Genomic DNA, 16,872 nt, shown 5'->3' on the forward strand with positions numbered 1-16,872 from the left:
CCGCGAACTGGTGCGGGGCGCGCGCGCCGAGCGCTGCTGCTGGCGTCAGGGAAACCCCGGAGAAGCGGATCTCCCCCTCTCCGCCTCCTCCGCCTCCTCCCTCCGCCCCGCCTCCTGCTCTTAGCCGCGGGGGAGATTCTCCCCCGCCCTCACCTCGCGAGCCACCTCAGGGTGCGGAGACCTCGGGCGCGATCCGCGCTGCGAGGAACAAGCTGTTCCCCGAGGCCGCGGCGGGCGCGCACCTTTGCTCAGCCCGGGCCCGGGCCTCTATATAGGGCCGCAGAGGAAACCCAATGGCCTCCGGGAGGAAACCTGGGTGCACGCAGGGGTCGACTCGGGGATTTATGTGCTCGCCAAAAACAATAGCGAGCCCGCCCGGCTCCCGCCGCCCTGGCTCGGCTCCCTCGGGAGGGGCCCCGCACCCCGCTGACCTCGAGCTCCGGGCCAGGCCGGGGAACCGGGGCGCGGACAAAGGTGCCCCTGGTCCGCTTCTCTGGCGCGATCCGGGCCCGAATCCAGCCCCGTGACCACTACCACCAGCACGACCCCCGAGGGCTGATTTAGGGACAGAACTGAAATATTTTCCCTATACCCTGGAGGAGCGCTTGGCTCAAGTGTACCTAGGAATCGGTCCTATCTTTCACCGGTAAGCCGGGAGCAATCGGACTATGATTTTTAAGCCACTTGGTGATCGTGAGGCAGCATCCCAGCTCCCCAAAGTTAGCTGAAAAGCAGTTTGTAGTTCCACCACTGATGAGAATACCGATTCTGTTGTGAACTGCATCCGTGGAAATTCTTTTAAAAAAAATTTCTTTGTATGGTTATACACTTGGAGAGTCACGTCTGGTTGTTGCTATGAGTTGAATTTGTATTCACTCTTCTGAACAGTCAACTCGAGGCACTGCTTCCCACAAGAAAATAGCTATTTCTGTAACACATCCTCCTGTGCCTTCTCTAGTTACTTTCTTCAGCTATTTTATCATGAAGTGCCAAAATAAACAATATAAGGCATGGATTAACACTAGGAGGGAAGAGCTCAGAAACTTCATAAAAACCTCTTAAATCATCAATATAGTGAAATTAGGGACTCTAGTCCCAGTACTTTGCAACAATTGATTTAAAAGAGCAAAAACACTTATTGTTTTGCACTAGGGAAACCATTTAAACATCTTTTTGTTTGGGCTAGAGTTGTTAACCAGAAAAGATATTTCCTAAATACCCCCTATTGACCTGTTAAATTAGAAATAGATTACTTCCCAATTACTTCACAAGTATTTGCTTAATTAACCTTTAATAATCACATCATTATTCAGTTTTTCTGAGATAATTAATGAGAAAAGCTCTTTGGAAGTTCTTGTAAATGTTAATTTTCAACTATCTTTTCTAAGGCTGAAAATTTTTTGTTATATTAAAACTATCAAATGTGTAATGTGACTTCTAAAATGAAGCTTACGTTTATCGTCAAGTTTTGAAAAATATGAGTTGTCGGTAATAACAGACTGATTTTCATGTATGACCTGTAAAGTGTCTCATTAATACCAGCCAACTGTGTATCTTGAGTGTATATTAAAAAGTTTAAGGCACTTTCTGAAAAATAGGGTGACTAAATCATATATTTCTGACTTGTGATTAAATTGCAATTTTCATTAAAGCTACTCTAATAAAAATACTACTAGATGAAGCCCCAGATAAAGTTAACAGATTTTAAATCAGTTCAAGAGTAAGATGGTACGGTAACCCAGGCACACACTTCACTTCTGATCCTTTATTCCAATGTCACTGTCACTGTTGACATCCCTTTTAAAAGTCATCATCGGGAGTCATCAACCTCTCCTTTGTTTAGTGAGGCATATCTGAGAAAAGATTTTCTTAGGCATCTCATTCATCATTCTCGTTCTCCCGAACCAGATTTTCAACAAATACCCCAGTCTACAACTATACTGCTAAGCAACATATTTTTATGCAAGTCTAAACTGCTAATCTATGAACAGATATTGAACCCTTGCTAAAATTAACACTTTTTTCATCTAAGTAGAGTTAGGACATGAGCCCCATATTAAAGGAATAGCACACAAAGAAACTTTAGAGCAAAGAAAACAGAGTGGCCATTGTATGTTAGTGTAAGTTATCGAAGTGCAGGCCAAAAATAACTAGACCAAATATTCTTGTGAAATTTATTCTAAGTATATTTTGATATAAAAATTAAATGAAAATGAAAGCCTATTAATATAAAACTCGTAGGAGTCTTATTCTCTACAGTAAAAGGATTATTTTTTCAGCATTTGTGAGGCAATATAGTTCAATGTTTAATTGATGCCAGTAATGAGATTCTGCCAGATTCCCTGGCTGAATTTAAGCAACCAGGGTAGAGAAGATGAAAGCTAGCTGGTGACCAGTGAATTCCAGGAGAGAACCCTTCCTAGTTACGGTAGATTTCAGCTAGAAGTTACTCATGTCTTAAGAACATGATTTTCTTCTGCACAAACACAGGTATTTTTACATTTGCCCTTTACATTTCACCAGGTAAGAATTTTTTTTCTCTCCCTTTCACTTGCAAAAGCCACCTGTTCTAGAAAGCCATTCCTGATTAAGTCTAATTAAGAAGAATCTGTGTTCGTTAAGGACAAAGCCTGCACAGCATTAATTTTGCTTGTCATATGTTGCTTAATCGCACATCTTTAGTTCAATAACAGTCTAGTAATTCAATAAGTACTATTGAGGACATGTTCTTACCAACTAGTGTGCTGGATGCTGGCATAACAAAATCATCGGTTCATTCATTTATTATTTAGAAAACACTCACATTATCTTGGGTCTTGCCTGCAGCATCTTACAACCAATCCCTAGGTCCCTCAGATTAAGGATCAAGGCAATGAGACAGATTGACAAGAGTTCCCAGTCTAGCAGAAAAAATAAACAATTGTACCAAAGCATGAATACTGGTATAGTAAGGAAAGATAAGGAGTGTGAGAAAACATATAAAAGCATCTAACTAACTAAATTGGGACTGGAGGTATTAAGAAGATAGGAAATTGGAGACAACTGTTAGTCTCTAAACTGTCCCTGTAAGCCATGCCTGCAGTGAGAATTGATCATAGATTTGCATTTAGAGGAATCACGACCAAACAACAACAACAATAATAATAACAGTTCAGATTTTGTTACAGTCATCCAGGGAGGAAATAACGGTGGCTTGAAGTAAAGTAGAGGAGATAAGAAAGGAAGAGATAAGAGGGATTTAGAAGATAGAAACAACAGGGGTATACAGGAGAGAGAGATGTGTGTGATTCAGATTTCAGCTTGGGCAGGAAAATGATCGCGGTGGTGTTCACTGACTGGACACGGAGGAGGAGAAGATAAATGGGAGACTTAGTTAAACTTTGGACAAGTTGAATTTAAAGTACCTATTAGACATCCTGGTAGAAATATCAGCAAACTGTTAGTTATATGGATCTGGAGTTTAGCAAGGAAATAGGGTTAGAGAGAGGAGTCAAACAGATATACCATAGATGAACCAGTATAAAGTTAGTGTCTATTTTTTTCAATTGCAATCCACTTCCCCTAATAAAATGGTGACCAACTTGAATACATAAACTTTTAGAAATACAGATGAAATAGTCAAGGTTCTACTTATAATAGTTAATGTATTAATTTGATTTTATGCCTTATATATATAGTATTATGAAAAGATGGTTTTAAAAAGCAATTTTACTGATACTCATAGCAGTTGTCTATAATCACCAGCATCACATTTTGAGTCTCTGATGTAGTTTTCCAAGACACATCATCTTCTATGTAAGGTTTTGATTCTTTATATGATGCTGGAATGGGGGACTTTATTCCAAGGCACAGGTACCTAATCGTACATCATTCATCCTGTAATCACATGGCTTTTTGTAGTGACTTTAAAAGGCTTATTGACAAGGACATCCAATACTTATAAACGTATTTTCCTAGAAGTAATTTTTAAACCTCTATTAAATTTATTTCCTTTCTTACCAATGTCAAGTGACTTCTGAGTCCTGATTTGAGCCTGAGACCATTTTACACTGATGTATCGTTCCCCCAAAAGTATTTTGTTGTTCAAAATAATTGACAGCATCCAGTAATATGAAAGACATTTTAAGGGTCAAAGTATAAGTCGCTCTGCCTTTTCTGGATAATTATTGGAGGCAGAGAGGCTCTATTTAATATTTGATTATATAAGGTAATGCCAAAAGAGCGGCTGAGATTGCTCCAGAAAAGTTTAGGAGGAAAGAGGACACAAAACTGAAGACTAGGACTCATCCAGAGGAACACCAATATGCTGGAGGTATAAAACAAAGAGAGAGGGGCTGGGGATTTAGCTCAGCCGCAAAGCGCCTGCCTGGCAAGCGCAAGGTCGTGAGTTCGGTTCCCGGTACCGGAGAAAAACCAAAAAAAAAAACAAAGAGAGAAACTTGCAAAAAAACAAGCAGAGATGTCAAAAGAAAATGATGAGCATGTGCTACCACAGAGGCCAAGGAAAGAGTATTTGAGCAATCAGAAATGGCTCATAGTGTCACATGCTCCTGAATGGTCAAGTAAGGTACAGTCTGGAAACCACCAGACTTTGCAATAAGGACGGTGGTCAAGGGCAACCTTACCAAGTGCAGCTGTAGCAGAGAATAAGGCTGCCTGTACCTGAGTTTAAACAGTTTCTTCAAGAAGCTTACCTACAAGGAAGAAAAAGTTGCTATGCCTAGAATGCATTTTGCTAGGAAGAGAACGGATTACAATGCTGATGTAAGGAGGAAATAGAAAAGTGTTGAAGACGCCAGAGAAAAGGGGCATAATTGATAGCTTTAGAAGCAGTGTAGTAGATAATTTGGCAACTGCAGTTCAACAAGGCCCATGATTATCTGCCCTCAGCAGTCTCAGGCAACTGGCAAAAGGCGAAAGGACTTCACAGAGCAGAGTTACACCCTGCCCTGTCTGTGGTTTCCAGGCAGCTGTATTGAGCATGTTTAGTTCTTGCAGCACCTTAGTAAAGGCTGAAAATAAGAAGCAACATCCTGAGAGTTGCCACCTACTCCCCTAGAATTCCAGCCTCAACAGACACATGTTTGGATCCCAACAGGTAGCAATCACAAAACAAAGCATCTCAGTTTTCCAGCATGAATGACACAAACATACTTTTTCATTGCAAGTAACAGAAACTCAACGTAAAATATTATTTTAAGCAGAAAGAAGTTTTATTGGAAGGACACTGGCAGCTTAGGACAAAGACGTAGCTGAGCCTCAGAAATGGAGACAGAAGCTGGAGAATCCAGAAAGAACAGTCTTTCGGAGTCTCTTATCTCTCTGACTCCATCTGAACCTGTTTCAGCTTTATGCTTGCTGCAGAATGGCCCTTTCTGTGTCTTAGTCCTCGTGACAGTACATGGCTACTGCCAACTTCCAGGTTACCTATTACAGTCTGAGTCTGAGATACCCAATGGCAAATTTCCCAGTGAACAGATTGATTGCCAATATTGAGTTAAGTCCCCACCTCAAACTACTCAGGAAGGCCAGTGAGTGAGGAATGGTAAAATGGAACTCTCATTGCAACCGACTAGTAAATCAAGGAGGCAAGTACAACTTGTGGAAGAGGTGTTAGTCAAGCAATTCAACTGATATCTACTGCAATTGGTTTTATGGGTCACTCTATCCCATAGTAAGTACCTGGTACTTAGTAAATATTTGTGTCAAAAATAAACACTTAGTGTCTATATAAAGGCATTTTTAAACTGTGGGAGGCAATTTGGATATCAGACCAAGGAATTTGCTTGCATAGGAAGCGCCAGAAAGAAGGAGGCAAAGAGGTATATATATAGATAGAGTCATAGTTGTGTTGGTCAGCTTTCTGTCACTGCGACAGAATACCTTAGAAAATTAAATCAAAATAGAAAGGACTTATTCTAGTTCATGGTTTCAGAGGTTTCAGTCCATGGTCAATTGGCTTCATTGTTTTCAGGCCTGTGATGAGGCAAAATGTCATGGCCGGTCATATGGTAGAACAAAGCCATTCATCTCGTAGCCACTAGGAAGAAGGGAGGAAGCAGGGGAAGAGGACAAGATATATCCTTCAATGACACACCACCAGTGTACCTGTTTCCTCCAACTAGGCTTCACCTTCTAAAGTTTCTAATACCTCCCAGTAGTACCAGCAGGTGAGGATTCAACCTTCAACACGTAAGCTTTTATTTTATTTTATTTTATTTTATTTTCTGTTTTTTTGGGTTTTTTTTTCTGGTACTGGGAATTGAACTCACGACTTTGCACTTGCCAGGCTCAACACGTAAGCTTTTAGAGGAACATTCCAGATCCAAATGACAGCAGCAGGTAACAGGACACAAAGTTGACCCATGAAATACTCTGGAAGGTCACCTGCCACCAAAAGAGGAGAAATGGTGCGATAGGATATTTAAGGAGAGTGACAAATGCCTGAAAGAGTCACAGAGAAGATTAGGGAAGGGATTATATAAGGACCCAGATGAAATCAGTAATGACACTTTTGTGATTTTTCTCCACCTGTTGTTATTCATAGGCACATGCATGGTAAGAGAAGAGAAGGTATATTTTTGGACTGACACAGAGCTGAAGACTTCTAGGAGTGGATGAGGAAGTAAAAAGCCAAGGATTGAGAGACTCAGGGACGCTGAACAGTGAATTTCAGTGACAAGCCATGTGATTTTGGCAAGCTAAGGAAGGATAAATAAATCCAGAGTGGGCAGAATGCCCAGGAGAAAATGAGTGTCCAGGAATTGGAGCATTTGAGAAGATCAAAGAGTACATGTACTGTTATGAGTAAAAAGTAGGAACATAAAGATAGACGCTTGTGTACTTAGGACTAGAATATTGAACCTTACTGTTTCAGATGACTCAAAGAAGCCAAAAAACTTTTAGATAACAGTTATTTAGTGGTGTATTACTTGTATGTTTGGGGAATGCTCAGGGCTTTTTCCGGTACTGGGTCTTGCTGCCCTGGCCTTGGCTTTAGCAAATTGCTTGTCAGAGCTTGTATATGGTACACACACCTCCACCACCATGGAGCTATTTTCCTCAAAGGACTCAAGGAGACCAAGAACAGAGATTACCAGAGGACAACCAGCTTCCTTGATCCACACTGTGGCTCTTCCCTCCCCCAATAATCTGTGCCATAATACTAGAGAGCTGAACAACTTAACAACCTCAACAACCTCACTTATTCCTTTAGCTTATGTCATATAAAGCCTACCTATGTTTCAGTCCCTTTCTTAGCCCTGAAAGGCCATCCTGCTCTGAGAAACTCCCAAGCAGAAAGCATCTTCAACCTTACCAATAGTTGAGAAACAAAACTAAGAATTGTTTGTCTCCAGGTTCTCCTACAGAGGGAACCAATAAGAATGTTATTCTATGTTGGTCTTGTTCAGCCCTATGTACTGCCATGCAATCAATCTCCTTACAGGTGTTGAAGATGATGGGGACAGAGAAGGAAGCAAGCAAAGGCACATGCATTTCTCTTCTTCATAGGCACTTGCATGGTAAGAGAAGAGAAGGTATATATTTGGACTGACACAGAGCTGAGGATTTCTAGGAGTGCATGATGAAGTAAAAAGACAAGGAGACCTCTTGCCAGAGCCAGTGTCATGCTGTTTGAACTTTTATCCTCTAAAATTGCAACCTAAATAAACCTCTTTTCTTTATGAAACCCAGCCTTAGGCATTTTGCTATAGTAATAGAAAACTCACTAATACAACAAGACATGAAGAAATGGAAGAGAAATGTAAGCCACTTAACACTTATGATACCTGAGGAATGACTCTGAGGTCAACATAAGACAATAAAAAAGACTCTGAGCTGAATTCCATGTGGTATAAACTAAGTATTTGTGCTCCCCCCATTCATACGTTGAAAGCTAACCACCAAGATGATGGCATTAGGAGGGGTTTCTGGGAGGCAACTAGATCATAGAATTAGAGCCCTTGCCTCTTCCACCATGTGAGGATACAAGAAGGGGCCACCTATGAGCAAATGGCCTTCACAAGGCCTTCACTGGCACCCAAATATGCCAGTGCCTTGATCTTGTATTTCTTAAAATTACGAAATTGAGAAATAAATTTCTGTTGTTCATAAACCATGCAGTTTATGGCAACCTAAATGGACTGACCCCATGATTGTCAATATCAAATAGAAGTTTTGTTTTTGCCCAAGAATGTAAGCAAAATGGCAAGGAAATAGCAAGGGGCCCAGGTGAAGAGTAACACTATCTATTGGTCATTTGAGGTCTGAACAAATGAGGTTGGCAGGAGAAGTGGCCTCAGGAGACAGTCAGATTCCAAGTGAAGCAGGAAAAAGATGGAGTGCCTGTGCAGGAATGGGAAACAGAGGCATCTGTTTACAGTCCAGTGGGACTTCTAGGGGAACAGAGGAAATGGTTGAGAAAGAGGCCCAGCACTAAGAACTCACATCAGTGACATGGAAATTCCGAGAAACAAAAATAAGCCTACATGGACATTGACAACTAGGAAGAGGAAGGGCTCTCATTTGATGGTGACTGAGCTGCTGTGTTCCCATGAGGTCTGTGGCCTGTGAAGAGCACCACCTGACACAGCCATTGGTGTCAAGGTGAGCAGGTGGAGGCCAAAGAGGCAGAAGAGGGCCAGACTTGCATCTCCTTGCACTAGGACTCTGAATTTTCTCTATACACCTTCAGGTGGACAGCCAAGAACAGCAGTGGGTGGAGCAACCCTGTAGGACTAGGAACTCTTTGAGTCCAGGGAAGATAGTGGAGATGGCTTTCTACCTAGAAGCTTAAAGGTGCTACTCCCAGCAAAGAAATTCTCCCTGGCACTTATCCCAGACAATCCCAAATAAAGATTCACTCAGGGACTATGCTTAAAACACACACATATTCCTTGGCCTCACAGCAATTCTCTTGGATTATAAATTCCCAGAGATGAGCCCCAGAAATCTGTATTTTTAAGAAGTCACCCATTAGCTTCAGCATTTTTGTATAGGAAGAGCTTAAGGAGGGTAAGGAAATTACATGACAGAAGTAAGCAAAATAGTCTGGGGTTTTCTTACAGATTTTCAATTCTTAATCCCCAGTTTATCTAATTATACTAAAAATAACACCAGACTTTAGCTTATACAATTAACTAATAATTTCCTGTTTTAGTACTTGTTTATTCCCATTGTCTTCTTCCTATTCACCATTATTTTAACTTGAAACCATACCCTCTTATTACTGGTGAGCAAAAAAGAAATCTTCCACTTTGATGTTGTATTTGTTGAGATTTTCCAGTATTAAAGAAATTCACGTTTGGAAGACCTAGAAAATGCCCAAAAGTAGATAGAAGAGGAAAATCACCTATATTCCATTTCCCTAACCCATTCTTAATGTTTAGTGATATCTCTTTCCATTTTTATCTCTCTCCATAGAGTTTTTTTTTCTATATTTGTAATCATAATATTCAGTTACATGTGCTTAACACTGGAGACATAGTCTGAGAAATGTGTCTTTAGCTCATTTCATCATTGTGCAAATATCATGGAGTGTTTTTACACAAATTTAGATGAGATAACCTACTACACATCTTGCCTATATAATGCATATACACATATATAACCTGTTATTCCCAGGGTGATATATACATTATAGCCTATGAATATACACATTACACATATGATGTAGCCATAGCCACTTGTAGGGCCATAATGAATAAAAACACCAAAAAATTAAGTCAGGTACAAAATACATTACATAACCTCCTGTAATACCAGCATTCTGGAAGGTTGAGGTGGGAGGATCACAAGTTCAAGCCCATATGGGTAACTTAGCAAGATTAAAAAAAAAAAAAAGGGTCAGGATGCAGTTCTGTGTGAAGGCCCAGGGTTCAGTCCCCATAACCACAAATACACACACGTGCACATGCACAAAGAGATATGACACACACAAAACGTATTAGGCTGCTGCCAATGTAACATGGCATACTGTTTTATAGAAAAGTTTTTTTAAGTAAATAGAAGCTATACATTTTAAAATAGTGACAAAATCATAATATAGTAACTACACAAACCAATAACATACTTGTTTATTACCATTATCAAGTAGCATGTACAACATAAAATTGTATTGCCATACTTTTATAGTATCAGCATTGCAAGAGGTTTGTTTACACCAGCACCACCACAAACATAGAGTAATACATCGCAATACAATGATATGGCAGCTTGACATCACCAGGGAAAAGGAATCTTTCAGCTCCATTATAGCTTTGAGACCACCATCATGTGGTCTAGAAAGGACCAATACGTTATGTATCACAAGACTGTATATACATAAAAATATATTCTTCTTTCTTCAACTTATTATTTTATCATACATAATTTCTCCACATTGTTATTATTATTATTTTCTGCTATTGGGAATTGAACCTAGGACCTCAACAATGCTAGGAAAGTTCTCTGCCACTGAGCTACATTCTCAACCTTTTTTCTTTTTATTTTGAGATGAGGCCTTGCTAAGTTTCCCAGGTCAGTCTTGAACTTCCAGTCCTCCTGCCTCAGCTTATCTGTATACCACTGTACCTGGCCTATTCTTAAAAATAGATCCAATAGCTTTATCATATTATATTGAGCAGATAAATCATAATTGCCTAATCTTTTGCTTATTGTTGGTTATTTGGCATTATTCCCCCATTCAACAACTCTTTATGAACTTTCTACAATATTCTAGGCAAGGTTCTGGGACCTGGAGATACCAAATAGACAAATTCACTTGGGTCTTACATTCTAGGGATGGAGAGAGGAACTAGTAACAAAGGTCAGTGTTATGGTTTGTGTCTAGATGTCCCTCCAAAGCCCCATGTGGTCCTAGGGCTTTTTCATAGGTGGTCAGCCACCTAGAGTGTGTGATGCTGGGATTAAAGGTGTGTGATTAGTAAGACAGTCCACTGATTGGTTTGGTTTAGTTCTGTGTAGGATTAAGGGTGTGAGTGCTATACCTGCCCTAGGGCAGGTAGCCTCCATACAATATAAGGAACAGGAAGAGTCTTGCCTCCCCTTTTATTGCTTTTGTTACCATCTCCTCCACCCCATAAACTGTTGCCCCTCTTCTATATGCTATCTTGCTCTGGAGTCAGCTGATTATGGACTCAAACCCCTATGAATTGTGAGCTGAATAAAACTTTCCTACCTTAACTTTGGGCATTGGGTATTTTGTCTCAGCAATGAGAAAAAAACTAAGACAAGCAGGTAATTAGAAGGAGATGAAAAGAAAAATCAAGAGAAGGAAGTTAGAGGACAACAGGGTCATTAATTCTTATATTTACGTCAAAAAACATGTATTTTTACACATACACAATGGTTAACTCAAATAAGGAAGCCATGAGTATCTTGGCTCATAATACTTTTCACTTTTTCAAATTTTTTTGTCAAGACTGTTTACCAGAGGAAGAAATAATGAGTCAAGGAGTGAATATTTTCATATTCTTAATATATGTTGCCAATTACATTCCAAAGGGTTGTACCAATGGCATCACCATCTTTGAGATTGGACCACTGAGTATTTATTGCTATTTTGTAAACTTTGTTTATTTGAATTTCTTATTGATTTGAATGAGCTTTTAGAGCTTTTAGAGAACAAAGAAGTGAGCTCTTATCATATTTGCTGCAATAACTACCAGATTCTTGATTGACTCTTTGGTAATATTCTCCTCTTTCTATGCACAACCACCAGTTGTACCAACATTTTACTAAATATTTTTCCTTATGGATTGTCCAGGGACATTATCATATATTAACCGTTGAAGTTTACTGGGACCTATTTCAAGGTTATTTTGTTCACTTGCCTATTTTTGTATCAATATCACATTATTTTAATCATTTAAGTGTAAGACCTTCTAATATGTGGCAGGGTGATTCTGCCTCATTATTCTTGCCTTTAGAGAGAGAGAGAGAGAGAGAAGGAGAGAGAGAGTGTGTGTGTGTGTTGGTTTCTTCTTCTAAATGAATTTTATACCAATTTGATGTGATATTCAGTCTAATCTGTTCCCCACCATTATTATGTTTTCAATGCTACTAGGGTAGAATTTCCTTTCTTATCACATTTTTAATACGTTATTGCTATTATACAGGCTAGCTATTGATTTTTGTATATTTATCTCATCCTACCATTTCATTGAACTATGTTCTATCAATGCAAATAGCTTTTTAATAGAATCTCTTTAGTTTTATAGACATACAATTCACTTTCCTTGTATATCTAATAGGTTTTCCGGTGTTTTTGGTAAGATATTACTTGATGTTTTAAGGTTTATTACCATTACATTTTTATTTTGAAATACAGCTTTTAGCTGGGCGTGGTGGTGCACACCTGTAATTCCAGCACTTGGGAGGCCGAGGCAGGAGGATTGTTGGGAAGTTCAAGACCAGCCTGGGCTACAAAGTGAGCTCAAGGCCAGCCTGAACAGCATAGTGAGACCCTGTCTCAAAAAAAAAAAAAAAAAAAAAAAAAAGAAGAAGAAGTACAGCTGTTATCAGAATAAAGTTATTCTCTTTGATGAAATGCTTTCAGCTTGAATTTGATATTGTAATGTTTCTTTGTGTGTAATATATCTTTGCTTTCCTGACATTTTTAAACTTCTCTGTTTTGGGTTTTAGCTATATGAAGGGAACACCTGTGGGAATGCTTGTCATTCACTCCTCCTCCAACCACTTTGTTATTGCTAATGTACACTTATTATACAGTGTACAGTGACTCCCTGTCACCTACCATAGTTGATTGGCTTGGTGTAGACACATGACCCAAGTCTGTTCAATCACAGTGGACTAATGCAGTCACTATTGTCAGTTGATTCATGTGTGGGTACTAGATCTAAATGAAACCCCAAGAGGCTCTTTGACTTGGAGTACTGAGAAAGTAAGCCTCATGCTTAAAGGTCTAAAATTTAAAAACTGCCAGACATGGTGGCATACACCTGTAATCCCAGCACTTAAGAGGATTACCATGAGTTGAAGTTGATTACCATGCCAGTCTGGGCTACATAGTGAGTTCAAGGCCAGCCTGAACTATTTAATGAGACCATGTCTCAAAAAGCCAAAATTAATAATGCATTAAAATAAAATAAAATTTAAAAGATGTGAACTATGAGGCCATATTTTTCAACATGTAGAGAAAATAGTGTCTGGCAAGAGAATGAAGCTGATGAATGAGACAATATTTGAATATCATCCACATTCCAGTTTTTGGTGCTCCTGAGGTATAGCTGCAGCTCTCAAGGTTTGTGAAATGTCTCAAAAAAAAAAAAAAAAGGCCCAAAGTATCTCCTCTCTTTTTCTCTTTTAGATTAGATGTACTATTGAGAGAAGAATAAAAATGAAATTGCTTTGTAATTCCTAAAGGGGATAAATAATTTTTTTTTATGTTACACCAGTCAGATCATGTCAGCAGGGAGTTAAGAGAAGTCAAAATAGAATGTATTAGTTTAGGCTACCTTGGTCCCGCTCTCCTCATCTTGTACCTAGAGATTGCAAGCCAGCCAGACTTCTCCCATTGGATTGAGGACTGAAGCGATCCTGGTCACAATGTGACCACTTTTCCAAAGCACATATCTGAACAGCAGATCAGTTTCATGGCCTCTGGGTGAAATGGGGGGAACAGGGACCAGACTGATAGCCTTTGAGGGTAACATGCTCCCTTGCTGAACAGGGTCCTGCAGTGCTGTCTTCGGGGCTGTCAGCTGTACCTTTTGCCCGCCAAAGGCAGTTAAAGAAGAAAAAGGATCACTTCAGGCAACTGACTTTCCAAAAGGAACATCTGTTCTGTCACTTCCCAGCACTCTCAGGGGACTGGTGGTCAAAGTCAGAGTCTCTGAGCATATGACACTGAGGGGCACTGATCCCAGATGAAAACTAGATCAAAGATTTCCATATTTCACTGACAGCTATGCCACCAAGAATGTCAAGATCTGTACATTTGCCGTCAGGACTTAGATTTACTGTTTTTGGATGGTTTTTAGTCTCTTACTAGCAGCTTAGAAATCAAATTACTCTGCTAAGTGCCAGAAGCCGCATGCTCACTGACTAAGCCACTAAATCAGACTAACGGAGATAACAAATACGCCTGAATAGTGCTTCTTCAAGAAATGCAGCCCGCTGAAGACACGACATGTACTTCTGACTTGGCCAGACATATTGACAACGTGCCATTTCTGAGACAGCTTTTGCTTTATGTTGATTAAAAGAAATATGGAATGAATTTTAAGAGTCCAAGTGTACCATTGCCCTGATTCAAACACAAACAAAAGCACCAAATGGAAATTCATAAGTAGAACACAAGTCTAGCCCAAGTCGGTAACAATTGAGAGCTTTTATCACTAGACAGCAGCTTTTAGATCCATATAAAATGATTGAAAGGTTTGGTGCCGTTCATGTTGGACCAAATGTCAATGCCACAAATGCCTTCCAGAAATTATTCTAGTTGTTTTGGCTACTATGTTGGCAGCCTCAGCAGGACAACTAAGAAGTATAATGTTACAAACAACACACATTCCTTTCTTAGTCCTAGATGTAGTGCTTTGAAGATGGAAGTAAGGGGAGGACAAATAAATTTCTACCAACTTGACAGATAACTTCAAAACGTTTAGTCTAGCTCTTTCAATCCTAAGGAAACATATTAAGGGGAAAAATCAGAAGATATCTTTAAGAGATGGATTAATGGCAAGAAGAAAATTTTGTCACATAATGCAATGTGATAGGATGAATAAATGACAGAACAAATGTGTCCACTTCTCTGTTTGTACCTGCACAGAGAAGGAAGGCATTTTCCCAGAGACTGCCATGTGCCGTGTTGATATGCTAAACAGGCAGATATTTTAATCAATGCCTAAGACCCTAAAATAAGTTCAAAAGATATTGAGATTTTATTTTAAATGAATTATTCATGGACCACATAGCAAATTAAAATAAAGTTATTGCACAATCCTTTTTCGCCAACACAAAAACTCTGGAAGAAAGAATAACTATGGCAAGTAAAGTACTTCAGCTATAACTCAGGAGAATTAGACATTTTTCTTCATAGTGGTACCACTCACTTGCTAGTTTACATTCATAGATTATCCCCAACCTCTGTGTCTATGTGTGCCAGATGGTGGAGGTATTCATCAAATGAGAGCAATAATATGGACCTAATCAACATAGCAAGTAACCTGTAAAAGACACAGTTCGTTCTTCCGCCTTTCATACCAACAAATATTTTATGAGAAACAGTATTACCTTCTAGGTCTGTCCTGAGGATTCCCAGCTTCCTTGATTAGCTATTATAGACTATTTACCCATTTTCCTATGCCCTAAGAGAATAATTCTAAAACACAGCTCCAACAGGCAGCACAGTTGAATTAGGAAGTAAAGACACTATAATTGGAGCCAGGAGATCAAGGCTTGGCTTCTAGTTCTACCCTAGTTGAGTGTATTTTATTACTCCTTCATCTGTTTCCATAGAAGATAGAATCTGAGCACCACTGAGGCACAAGGGGTAGCTCTCTGGGTTACAGGTGAAGCTGAGCTCCTTAAGCCTTGCACTAGTTGAACGTTGAATGGGGCTTGAGACAGCTGGATACCGTAGGCTTCTTGACCACAAACAGACTCAATAATGTGCCCAAGTATGCCATAAAAATAGTATGAGTTTCTATGAGGTCCCATGATATTAAAAACACTGGGTTGTCCAACATTGGCCTTTTTCGGTCTGAAAATACAAAGGCTAAAAAAGGCTTAACGTTTTAATGAAAACGTTAAAAAGCATGGTGTGAACTCAGTGACATGCTGCTCTTCTTGTGTTTCCTGCCCTGTTCTCACTTTCCTCCTATCCATCTTCTGCAGAGCCATCCTAGAGATGAATACCAGCCCTTTGGAAACCTGCTAGTAATGCCTGTCCTGAGCTCTATAGGGAAATGTCTAAACACGGCCTCTAAGTTTTTTGTCTTACTCTGGTCTGTACCTATTTCTCCTATTACTGTGGCACAAAACCCTGTAGCAACATTGCATGGCTTCTAGCTCCTTAGATACCGCATGATTTTTCATGCCTCTATGCCTTTGCTCAAGCTGTGCCCTCTGATTAAAATGCACGTCTGGTGAATTGCAGCCCCTCTTCACATTTAAACTCTTCCAGGAAGTTTTCACCTGCACCACAATCCAACCTTCATCTAGCCAACTGCTCCCTCCCTTTGGGTTACCTGTCTGCCTGGAGCACATGTCTGTGATTTTACTTATTACCATGTTACGATTTGCAGGGCTGCCTTTCTCACTAAGGGCAGGAACCATGCCTTATTTGTCTCAGTAATTCTGAGGGCTGGCGTTGTAGGCACTGGGGTAACGTTTGTTGGGCAGATGGATGCACCAACAGATGGTTGAATGGATGGATGAATTTGGGTTAATGTGGTCTTGTTTACCAAATTTCAAGAGTCTGGTATAAGTGCTTTATGAATAATAAGAAAGACAATTTTATATCCTAGATGTCCATTTGGTACTATGCATGCCACAATTTGTCCTTTCACACTGATTTCCTGTTTCTCTAAGGGGATCATAAGTTACCAACACACATACCAATGAAGCACGCTATAGAGAACATGAAACTTGATTCTCTTCCAACTTTGTATGGCAAGTGCCTGGGCTCTATAAGTCAAGTCCAACCACCTATTATATCAGGGATCCTCTCAGGAGCAGCATTATTTAACGGGTGGCTGGTTCTAACTGCATGGAGATTAAAATTTGCTTCAAAACCAAAGGACTGTCCTCTTTCTAATCTCTGGAGGCCTTCATACGAATTAGTAAGAACATCCCCTTATCTTTACTTTTGAACTCAGCTTGACTGAGTAAAGTAAATAGAGAAAG

The sequence above is a fragment of the Chinchilla lanigera genome, unplaced genomic scaffold (assembly GCF_000276665.1).
Source record: "Chinchilla lanigera isolate Chin_1 unplaced genomic scaffold, ChiLan1.0 scaffold00049, whole genome shotgun sequence".
Classification (NCBI taxonomy): Eukaryota; Metazoa; Chordata; class Mammalia; order Rodentia; family Chinchillidae; genus Chinchilla; species Chinchilla lanigera.